This window comes from Varroa destructor, unplaced genomic scaffold (genome assembly GCF_002443255.2).
Source record: "Varroa destructor unplaced genomic scaffold, Vdes_3.0 BEIS01000007.1, whole genome shotgun sequence".
In the NCBI taxonomy this organism is placed as follows: domain Eukaryota; kingdom Metazoa; phylum Arthropoda; class Arachnida; order Mesostigmata; family Varroidae; genus Varroa; species Varroa destructor.
Genome location: NW_019211460.1, coordinates 655924 through 668515, shown reverse-complemented (window position 1 = coordinate 668515; position 12592 = coordinate 655924). Strand labels below are relative to the sequence as shown.

Sequence of the window (12592 nt, the reverse complement as noted above, 5' to 3'; positions counted from 1 at the left end):
ATGTTGGACATGTAAAGTCTCTCAGTGATTTTCTAAAAAGATGACGTTTGTTTAACTATAGATGAACTAAATCAGGGTCAGTTAAAGTACCCCATGACAACTTAGGCAAATCCGTTAGCAGAAGTTAGATATAAAGTTTTCTGAAATTTGAAATGATAACCAGTCAGATTTCAGTCAATTAAGCATTTCGCCCAATACTCCTATTTTTTTTTTGTCCTAGATTTTGGACCTAAAAGCTGAAACTTATTTGCACAATGTAATAGTTCATACAAATTAGGAAAAAGTGTGATTGCGTAATAAATATTAGCTAGTGCCTCAATGGCTCCTTTCATTTAATAAATTCCAAACCGATAAGCTAATGGTTGATAAGAACGAATCCAACATTTTAATTGACGACGCTTAATTTTCCATCTTCCGAGGGTCATCGCCCTCAAAGGACGTTTTATTGGAACGGAAGCCCTAGAGTTACCCATGTAAAGCCTATTGTTTCGTTTACTCGTACCTAAACGTCAAAGACCCTAGAGTGGCGTCCAAGGTAAGGTTGCTAATAAGATAACAGTAAAGTAAAGGCCGATGTTACGCCGATTTTTTATACGTTTGGAATGTCTCCTTAGTTACGATTCTGGCCAAGGCACACAGAGTATTAGTTAGTTATTATCGTGTTGGCGTTAATTATCGTTTCTAAAGAACAGCGGAAGCACAAAATTCGTACTGCGCTTCCGAAAGTTATGTCTCTATATAATCTCTTAGATCTGAAGCAGGTTATGGTACGATTTCAACACTTAGACAAGCAGCCTGGTAGCGTGACGGTAAAACCGTTATGTATTGATGATTTTTTTTTGTTTATTTATGTTTTCTACGTACTTTGTAGAAGCTAGTTTTTTCGAGCCGAACTTGGACCTTCTCTGCTGAGTACGGCTAATTTATCTTATCTAAAATGCAGCACGCGCAATAGACATATAGTATAACTCTAACGAAACGCACTGTTACCCGCTTTCCTTGCTGCTATAAACTTATACAACAAATAGCCTCTCGGGACCATTGCGCCTGCATCTACTTGATGGTCTTGTACTCGTTTTCCCACACCTACGCTCTGCTGTAGTAGACAGTGAAACCGAACTTAAAATGGGTCTCCCCATTATGAATTACTCGTCCACACGAATTACAGAACAAAGTACTTTATAAAAGCAAATGCAGCCCAGGTACACAAGATGGCCTATCTAGATTATCGACAGATAAGGTGGGGTTTATTTTCCTCGTTTGTTTTAGTGCACTTAGAAAAAATCATATTTTTCTGTAGGCTAATAAATTTCATTCGGTCAAACCAGCGATCACCAGGGGGTCGTTGTCACTTTCAGTCCATTGTCGCCATAACGGCTACCATTATTATTTTGGTATTGTCGTATACAGATATCGTATTGATTCTATGCGTATTTCATTTTCTTCTATTCCGTACATTGTTCCATTGACAGGACTAAGCGAGACAGCCGATACACAAACAGATCAAATCACTTCAACATTATCCGATTTCATGGTCAGTTTTCGTTCAGCCTTTTGAGATCTCGGCCGTAATCACTTACAATGTTTCCCTTCGATCCTTTTTTTCTCACTGTTTTGGCGACTTTACGATTGCCCCTAATGGTAATAGTGCAGTTCTGCGTTTCACACATCTATTCATTCTCGTCGTATCTGCGACCACGATTACTACTTCTACGACTATTACACAAGCCGATCAGAGGCGTCCTGATGATCCTGATGCGGGAATCAAGTCACTATCGTAAATTACTGTGCCACGAATTATAGTGGTAGGGCAACGTAGGGATCGCCAGCTGTTATCTTCGACAATAGCTTTGTTACAACAAAAATGTTATTGGCTTTGAAGGGGAATTTCTTTAGCTCATTCTTTGATCCGTCATTTTTCTATTCGTCACTGACTCGAAACGTGCTCAACTATCGACGACAAAGTTATCCAATAAATGTAAGTAAGTTTGACAATGAATGAACCCGACCGTCCGCATAACCTTGACAAAATATTTCATAATAAATCTAGCCGGACACAAGAACTATAGCAAATACAGAATGCCGAATAAAACCACTGTCTATAGCAATTTTATCAGAAAATCACGAACCATATTTGTTTTTCTCAAGTCCCTATCTGACATTCAGTGGGGGGTTTGCTCTCGAACGTAGCCTTCTCCTATAACGCAGCCAGCGGTTAGTCTTCCACACCGCTTACCTCTACCGTGTATATACAGGATGTTGCTAGACACGCGACTCATTGTTGCGCTCTTTCTGCCATTACGGACCATTTTATCACCAGCTGAGATAGACTCTATTTAGGGAACGACGTTTTTGTTTATATAGCTGCCAGCACATTTATTGAAAACGTCGAAATACGGACGCTTTTTCAGCTACTGGCCATTGAGCGCAGGCGAAAAGGACCATTAAAATATAATCGAAACTAAAACTACGTCATAATGGCCGCACGCGCGGAACTACGCGCGCTCAGATTCTGCTCGAAGTCAGTAACTTAAAACAAGTGCTCGATGTTAACGGAAAAAGGACAGCATACGCTTCTCTACATACGGGGTATGCCCAATTTACGTTCCAAACTTTCAGCAGTTGGGCCAATTATTTAATTAACTTTTCAACAAAACGGGAGTCGCTACGATTTGCTGGGCTTGAATCGTGTCAACCTGATCTAGTATGCGTGTATCTTGACTGACAATCGCCAGTCTCAGCGGAAGCAGGCGAGGTGAAAAAAGTCTGCATGATACATTGGCGGGTAATATTAGGGATATCTTGTGGTCTAGCTTCAAACCCGGGACGTGGGCTCAGCTCATTTCGTGCTGGCGATCAGCCGTCGGGTGGATACCAGATGTACAATTCGAGATCGAGTAATAGGCTAGATAGTCGGCTGCGTCCCTAATTCGGGCAGAACACCCGATTGTATCAAGGAAAACGTGTGTTATAACAGTCGATTATATAAGGCTGTCAAGCAAAAACTTTCTTTGATCTTTTCCTAATGCAATAATCGCCGACTTCCGAGGATAAATAATAACTTCGAAAGTCGAAGTTTGTGCCTTCGACAATATTTTGGGCAAGCTAATTCTAAGTCAATCAGCCTACCCGATCTATCGCTACTAATTAATTTCGGTCGATATTGAGCGAACGATACGAAGCTTTTTTAAATATGGGCATTTACCATTCGTAGGTTAAAGGATGCTAAGTTCCGCTTACTTCGACCATGTCTGTCGTGCGTGTGCTACTAATTTCCGTCTAACAAATTATGAGCTGCGCGCAACTTCCTCTGTTTTGTGAAATTTCTCCTGCGTCACTCTAAAGGACAGTTATTTTGAGCACTCGGCGTCTGCTACTCAATTCACTGATGAGCCTGCTCCTACTATAGGCCACGACAAAATTCGTTGTACCTCCGATATTGAATGTTCAATAGAGCAATCAGCAGGATGACATTCCCATAAGATGCGTTTCTTTTGAGAATAAGCTCGAAATAGATGATTCTACTCTTATGAAGCTAGCAGGTACAGGATATTTCATAGACTCGGTCGGCTGGTGCATTGTATTTGGAGTCCATCGCCTCCATTTTAGAAATCGACATATACTAGTTCATTTGACCAATATGGTATCGTATACAGAATACATTTTCTATACTCGGAAAGCCACCGTCAGGCGGCAGTGGCAGTAGTAGTAGTAGTAGTAGTAGTAGTAGTAGTAGTAGTAGTAGTAGTAGTAGTAGTAGTAGTAGTAGTAGTAGTTATAACAACAATGAGGTAATACAGACAGTGTTATTCACAGTAGCTCTGGCTTATGTTCCTCACTCACCGTCTATTCGTAGAGGTTCGCTTGATAGAGGCAGTCGAAGTAAGGGGTGTTCAAGCAGAACGCGTTGAAATGATGTTGTCTCAGCGTATGACCGTACCGACAATCAATTGCAATGGCTCCATCCACTACGAAGTCTAGCTTTGCGGAAAATCCTAGTGCCGTACGTACTTCGATGCGGTATTCGTGTGATATTTAGGTGTTCGCTTCCAATAAACAAGGACAACATTCTAAGCACGCTACTTGTGTTCACTAAGATGCCGAAGCAGTCTTAGTGAACAGGAGTAGCGTGGGACCAAACTGTGCTTAAGGCGATTTGCCTAGGCATTTCGGCCTATTTATTGACCATGTACGCGTATGCGCAGCCCTAGATGAAACGTACCGAACGACACCTTCCATATTGATCTCCTTGAAAAACAACTAACTTGTATGAGCTAACTGTAAAGCTAAATAATTGTTCCCTCAAAACGAGAGAGGAAAAGTTTAGTTGTTAATAAATTCAATATTTTGTGATCGCTTAAAGAGTTTGCGTGGCTCTCTGGCAGAAGTCGTAAGGTTTTTCCGCGGTCGGTGGTCCCACGCACGCTACTAGCGGGTTCGTCCTAACCTCTATGTAAAAATCACACATAAAGGCGCGGCTTTCAACATACGGTATGGAAAAACATTTGTTGAAATGATTTGCTTTAATGAAAAATCAAGCCGCTAGCGATAATTGCTAGCTGCTATCCAAATTGTCAAATCCTACAGTAGCTATTGAGTAAGGCAGATCTTTTGTCGTCCGTGCCTATAAAATGAGCATTTGAATAAAGCACGCTTGAAGATCTGACATGAGCTTCCGAACGCTCGAAAGCGTAGAAACCTTACGTGATCGGTCGGATTAAAGATTATTTCAAACACGGTCGACTTGACCAAGCTGTTGTAATTTTTCCTTTTGATAGGCAGTTATTTGAATTCGCATTGCCCCCGCGTGCCAAAATCCTTGTGCGCAAACAGGACAGGGTGTTCGAAAAATATATACGCTGCTTAAATAACTCCAAGTTAAATTGTTGTGTATATAAAATTAATATGAAACTACAAAAGAATCTACATGAATATATCACTTTATTTCCTACTGCAGATGTTACCATTCGGATCGATATACGACTGGTTACAATGGGCTATTGACTCAGGTTCTTGAGCAAACATTTTTTGTTTAGCGTTTTAAGGCTTTTTAATGGCTCAGTGTCGTTGGCCTTCTAGTGTAATTTTGTTCTTAAGGTATCCCTACAAGAAAAGGTCCATTGGCATAAGGTATTTTTTTATACAGTTTTATACAGGATATTTTATAGAGTCTCTCCGTCCTACTGACCTGTTTGAAGAACTAACTCTCAGTTTTTTTTCCAATTTACATTTTCCCAAATATTATTTGTGAACTACTTCTCTTTAATCCTGCTCATCTTGAGCCACAGCATGCACAATTCGTTACTCGATGCAATTTCAGACAACGTTTCAAAACACGATAGATACTTTGGTGATATTTAACTCAGGACTTGAATGACTCCCGGCTTTATGGGATGTCTTACTATAACTTTCCAAGAAGTAAATATATATGAACTTAGAAATTACATATCTAATCCGCCGCTTCGTGAAGAGCCTGCACCAGGTTGAAGGGGTCGAATACTTGGTTATCGACTGGAGTGCTCAGTGGTCGGGCAAGATAACACGCTTAGCTAGGGACCGATAGCGGGCACAAAAACAAGTCATACGACGCGTGAGGTCGTATGTACCTGCCGCGCCATGTCACGAAAGCTTCTTCTCGACTTAAAGCTACTGCAAAGTATCGAGAAACGGGTCATAGCATACACGTATTGCTAACACAGGCCACGTCAACGACCTCTTGATTTGATGTTGAACTTGAGTTGCTGTTCCGACAAGCTGCTTTCGCTATATTCAACATTGCTTTTTTTTTTTTTTCTTTTTTTTTTTTGAATAAAGCAGTGCATAATAACTATGGCGCGAAAATTCGATATTGACATCATATGGCTAGCATTCAGAGTAAACATAACAACGCTGTACGGTGTTTACGAGCTATCTGAAGACAAGCACCTTCATAGCTTCTACAACGATATAGAGCCACTTCTCGTTTGCCAAGCTGTCTTCAATGAGACCATCATCAATTGATCATATATAGCTGCCACGCAGTGATTGCTAGTAAAGACGGACATACGGTTATTCTGTTGTGAGAAGTCGAAGCTTTATTATGTTAGGCAGCGTCGTATGAGATACTTCCCCGTTTCGAGATTAATACGATCTACTTAAACGCCTTGTGGGCAGTAAAATATGACCAACGCTTGTCGACCAAAATGCCGTTATTATATATTAGATTTATTGGTCAAGTTCGCTGGATCTTTCGGTCGATTTCGAAAGCAAAGAGAGACCTACTATTGGATAACACTAGCTAAGAAAACAGAATCTAAAACAAGATTTATAATAGCATCTACTTTTAGTGTATATTTAAATATGTTCTAGCATACCTGGAGGCAACGTTCTTCCTATTAGTAAATTTCGCTTAGATCCCCCAGTCTCAAAAGAGGATCGACCTGTATCATAAAGCTCCGATACAATAATCTATGGAACGTATTCTATTCAGTTGGAAATAGAGTTCTGTTTAAAAAGTACAACCGTTTTCATTCCCTAGGATATTGAGGTGTTAGGCTATGTGTCATTTTTCAGAGCTTTTTTTTCGTTTCTTTATCAAATAATATGCCATCTTGCTGAAAAGTAGCGGGAGAATATGGAGGGTGTAAGGAGCGTTCCATCTGAAGGCAGCCTTGACGATGTTCGCTGTGTGTGGCCTTGCGTTGTCGTGAAGCATAATGACCTGGCCTTGTTTGTTGCGTCTTTCCTTTGGAACAGATTGGTTGATTTCATGCAGCTGGGTTGCTTGGACGTCTCAATCAACTGTCTAGCTTGTAGGAAGCCATTATTAGCGAATCAGGCCCTCACACTCTCACCAATTGCGAAGCATAGCCTTCTTTAAATGAGTATCTGGTTGGATCCTGAGTCTTGGCTTTTTTTACTAAAGTCGTCCATTCCTGGTTCACTGTTGACGTAAAAATCGGTCATTGTGGCCGCGTGACGCTCAGTGCCGGGCAATATCTTGAGCTGCAGGGTTCACCCGTCATTTTTTATTGGATTCAGAAGATGGGCGAGGTACTATGCTTCAAGTTCCTGTGTGGATCCAGCAGACTTGAGGAGATTAACGACGGCCGTGTGCCCATCTTTTCAGCCAGTTCTGAAGTATTTTGTAAACCATCTTCCTTTAAATATGCCTTAGTCACCATCGGTCGGTTAGAGAAAAGCACCATCTAGGTTTCAGATACCGTTCTCAGACTTGTCAAGCTACTCTTGAGTATTTTTTTTTATTGACATATGAGACAAAACATATGTCCCGAGCTGTTTTTAGAGGGTCATTGGCAATATTCTCGATGACTAGACAGCGTCAGGAAAGTAAGCTGCTAAGTTATACGGCGCACTTTCAGCATACCTTTTTTTCTTTATTATTTAACTTTGTCATTATTATCAGTTATTTGAGCTTGCTACAGTTTCAATGAAATATACATAGCTAACAACGCTAGGCCGAGTTAACCAATATGCGCTATTTTGACAGAACTTTATTTTGTTAGAACCGGTTCGTTCTATTTCTAGTTCAGATTCAGTCTATCTAAATTCCTAATCTACATTTAAATTCACTGCAGTTCACTTTAACCCATTTGATTATGTCTATTTGATAAAGCCTATATATCATGTAGCAACCGACCATCGTTTTGGAGCACTTTGCACGTCCCCTTAGCAGTCCCTTTCGACCCCAGTACCGCCATTATAATGGAAACCGTCAAATAGGCCAGGACAGCTTTGCAGTCAACCAGCCTCCGTTTGTCTCCGTTTAGTGTTGTCTTAATTTCGTCTGATTCGGGAGCCGTAACGTCATGCTGCATGTCAGCGACTGAGTAACTAAAAATGCGATGTTGGTACTAAAATTGGCAGACGGTACCTCTACCAGCATGAGTTATAACTTACAGGGTGAAAAATTGCAGTTCAACGACAGAAATGAATGACTAACGAGCGACTCGAACGAAGGCGGCGATGACGATGTTTGCATCGCGGAAAGGGGGATTCAATCGCTCGATCAGGACGATTGAACGAACGCCCCTCTTTGCACTATCAAAATGAAGGGCATCACACGCCGATGTTCACAGGAAGCAGTTAAACGTGATGCTTTTTTACAACAAATTTTGTTGTAAATCGTTTCTCCCTAGAGAGCGCTCCGTAATCCATCGCATCTCAAATATATTTTCAAGTAGGATTTATAATAGTTTTCAAAATATAGCTTACGTAAGATTTTTATAGTAGGTAGTTGGATCATTTTTAGTAAGCAACTTCTGCCCCAATGGCTAAAAAATGTTAGTAGGGTAAGTAAAGCTAAATAAGTTAGCGCATTAGTTGACGGTCGTGATACTTGTAAAAAATACAAGAACGTACTATTTTAAACAACGGTTTTAACATATTTCAGAAGAATATGTGTTCTCTATGGGGATAAAGTGAAAGTTTTTCTCAATCAATAAGATTTCAATTCTGATGCTTGACTGAGGCTGCACGCACACTCGTTTATAGGTTATTTATGCCGATACTAGGTCGCTGAAGGTTTGCCATAGCAAGTTACTAAATAGACCTTAGGACATTTTTCATACATGGATAGGAGTACAGGACAAATGCACAGGACAGGTATAATTTTGCGTTTTTCCTTAAACAGACTCATTTTTCATTCATTCGCGTTCAGATTTACCCTACAGATGGTACATATTATATTTTAGACACTCATGTCCTACTGCGCCTTCCCTCAAGGACTGAGGGGTTCTATCAGACTACCACTCGAACGGCGTTGCTTGCTTATGTCTACGCTGATTGTTCTTCTTCGATTTTGCTCCGAGTGTACTTTGCTTTGGAGAAGCTCTACCTGAGACCTGTCTTTGTCTTTCGTCGATTCTCGCTTTGGGGTGCTTCTCAACTTGCAGCTCCTGGACACGGCTAGATACGGGGGTCGCCAGATGGCTATGGGGGGCAGTTCGCTTGTTATTTCAACAAAAAGAACCTATGCATGCTATTATTAATGTAATAATTTTGTGGAAATACCTATGCGTTGGTTGTAGTACCTATTCGAGTATTTTTACTTCTAACAGAAAAAATAGTTTCTTCCGGAACGCGTGTTTGCACTACGCTTAGTTGGGTGATAAATTTTCCTCTTGGAATTATTTGTTCATCAAATATGTCTGTGTTAGTTGATCACTTCTATCTATAAACATATATCACGCGCAGCTGACGGTAATTGTCACTTGGAAGGCCACGAATCGGTCGTTGGACGTAGATATAAAAACAAAGAAAAAGGCCTTTAATAGGAAACAAGCATACTATGACGAGGTCACTTATTAATGGATGAGCAAGTACGGCCTGTGTATTCGCTAACATTTTTATGATAATAAAATAGTTTCGATCATATCTGCGATGATCTATCTAACTTTGTCGAACGGGTCATAGGGATTTGCGTGGTTCTTTGGCTTGAGGGAATTGGGAGGAACCGTTGCTCTATCTTCGATAACCTCGACCTTTACACAGAATGAAAAATCAATACATATTTGTACCATGCAATAATATTTCGTAAACACATTTTGATATCACTGAGAAAATCTGTGTTTTAGACTTTGTTTCCTGTTATGTCGAAACGATGATTATACAGATTGGTGATTGCAATATAAATCTAATTAGAATTCTGCGACTTTCATGAATCGTACTTTGACGGCGAAGTCGCAGAAGAAAAACTTCTGCAGAGAAACTAGATTTCACAGATCTATTTACCACATATTTAATATATTTCAATCGTATCATAGCGATGTGGGCAAAAGAAACCTTTAACTAGATCTATGCATTCGTGGGACATTTTATTAGCTGAAGGGATTAACGCCAGGTTATTCCGTAGAAGATTATATTCCTATCTTCAATAAGATAATAATATATCGAGGTCTAAAATTTCTTTGTCTCCTAGAACACCTGACGTTCCCAATGTTCGATCAGAACTGCTCCCCTCTGTTACGTTGCCGCTAGAATTAGGTCATTAGTACTTTGTCCGACAGATGGCTATCGGCAGACGAGCCGTTATTCTAACTACTCAACATTTATCTCACAAACAAAAAAAACATAAATAAACCAACTAGAAAATAAACGCTGGGATTCAAAGTACATACACCCCGTTACCGCGGAACTACTAAGAAGTTGTAAATGCCCCGAAAATGGTACCCCACGTCTTAGACTACATCCCTCAGCCCCTGTATGAGCATACGAAGTTCACGATGACCGTGACAGAAGTAGGCAAGGCTGCAGTCTTAAACTTGAGAGGTTGTTCTTAAAGCTAAGCACAGGTACGGTGAAAGTAGCTCTTTGGGTTCATGTATTAATTTATATTAAAACGCATATTCAACTGGTTATATTCAGGCCCTCCAAGACGAATTCAATTACGGTGTATTTAGTCCATACTCTGTCTCTGGAGCGTACTATACCTGATAAGAATAGAAATTAAATTAGTCTACTGAAGTTTTAAGCACTTCACACTCAGCTAAATATCATACTATTATAACTAAATCTGAGCAGCCGGGCCAAAAAAATACAAATTCTAAATTCTGTAGTGACTTTTTTTGTTAACCTCAGTCATCATCTTCGGACGATTGATTATTATTTTTAGCGACAATCCGATGGGATTGATATAGCGATACGCATCAGGACGGATGATAAGAGAAAGTGACAGCTTATCAACGAATGGCTTTCTTTTGAATCGTGTCATCATATCACTGTGACAAAATTGTGCACAACCTTCACCTCCTCAAAATGGCGCCGTAGCCCCCCCTAAGCAATAACTACGGTAGCGGATTTACAAATGGTAGTGATAGTTACAGCAGACGCATACTGAAACGACGGCAGTGATGTCTTCTTATATAAATACATACACATGTTTTAGGACGCAATTCTTCTTGTACGACGCGCATCACCCGTTACCAAGTATCAAGGCCACGCGTAAACATTACACGCCTTCAGCAGCGTCGCCTCTGAAAACGTTAACGAAAATTAAAGCTAAAAAAAAATGAAAAAGAACTGCGTCGTCTGACGGACAACTCGATGGATCCATTTGCACAGCGGCAGTGAATACGCCACCAGCTGGTAAACATGGGCCGTAGCATAGACCTCAAGCTGTGTCCATCGACGATTCGTCAGCGCGTCTTACCGCATTAAGCCACGGTTAGGGGCAACAACTGCTGCAGCAGCAGCAGCAGCAGTAGTATTCGTAGCAGGTCGATCTTCCAGCAGCACAATCCAACTGCGAATACGCCACGATCCTCGTTAGCGGCGCTGTTGGTGATCAGGCACTCCGATCATCAGCTACTTCTCGCATGGCCATGGCCCCATATCGGTATCTGTATCTGCGTGCGGGTACGTCTGCGAAGCGAACTTCAGCACAAGCGCACATCGGCTATACGACGTACGTACGTATGGTGGAGACGGATGTAAACGGTTGCGTCGACGGAACAAGCGGCCGAACAGCCGATCGGGACAACAAACACTGAGGCAGAAAGGAAAGAGATTTTGCCACTTACTAGCCCCAACGGTATGGTCCACCGCAGAATGGACAGTTCATCGAGAAATACGCCGAAACGCGCTAAGGCTGCGCCTGTACCAGCATCACCAAAACGACGATGACAACAACGACGAGTGAAAACACCCCGGCCACAAACCTCGGACATTTAAAGAGGAAGTTTGAAACGAGAAGCCCAATTACGACGCGAAGAAAACCAGCAATCGATCGCGATCGTATGCTTATACATACGTATGCATATATACGTATATATATATATATATATATATATATATGCTAGAAACGCGGTACTGTAAATGCTTATCGGAGCTTCGTTAACTACAGACCGTTCTGCTGGGTCTCGTCTTGCCGCCGTCATTGGCGGCGGCTACTGATGCGACTTTTAAGCAGACAACGTTAACTTTACACTTGTCATCTATCGCTGCGAAACAGGAGGCAAAGGCTAGGTGGATAAGATGTCAAGTTGTCGTCTGTCTATTCGGTTGAAAGGCCGTATCTGACTGGGCTCGGCAGGTTGTCGGTTTGCGCACTTGTTTTTTTGTTTTTGATTAATTCGACAGACAGACAAACGCCAGCGAGCAGCTGAGAATGTTGTTCTAAGCAAGCAAATAATGCATGAAGGTCGGATTTTGCATAATTTGTTTATAAAGTTTGTTTCTTTAACAGAATTTGCGCGTACCTTAAATTTAGACAGCCTATACGGTATCACTTTAAAGAAAACCTCTTTTTTTTTTTCTAGAATTCCAAATAGAAGCTTGGGACAAAATACAAGACTCGATACAAACCCTATGCTTAATTGGCTGTTGCATTATACTCAGCACCTGTACGGCTTAAATTTGGACGAGGCAACGTTAATATAAGTACGTTTTGAATGCATGGAAAAATAAGGGGCGAAAACCGCAGTAATGCGGAAATTCCATAAACGAATCTCTTAATTAGTAGATTATAGTAATTTCCCCTTGCACTTTAATTATTTGCAGTTAGCATAGCTCAACTTTTAGCATTTGTAACGATACGTTGAGATAACAAAATGGTACATTTTCGATTCTCGAATCAGTACCGCCGTAAACCTTT

General features: G+C 40.9%; 1 long non-coding RNA gene across 1 annotated transcript in view; it reads left to right on the top strand.

The window, feature by feature from the left end:
• Positions 1-351: 351 nt before the first annotated feature.
• Positions 352-12592, top strand: part of LOC147754167 (uncharacterized) — a 14539-nt gene continuing 2298 nt past the window's right edge. The window contains exon 1 of the long non-coding RNA XR_015317685.1: positions 352-535. This is a non-coding gene — a long non-coding RNA (uncharacterized LOC147754167). The remainder of the gene's footprint in view (positions 536-12592) is intronic.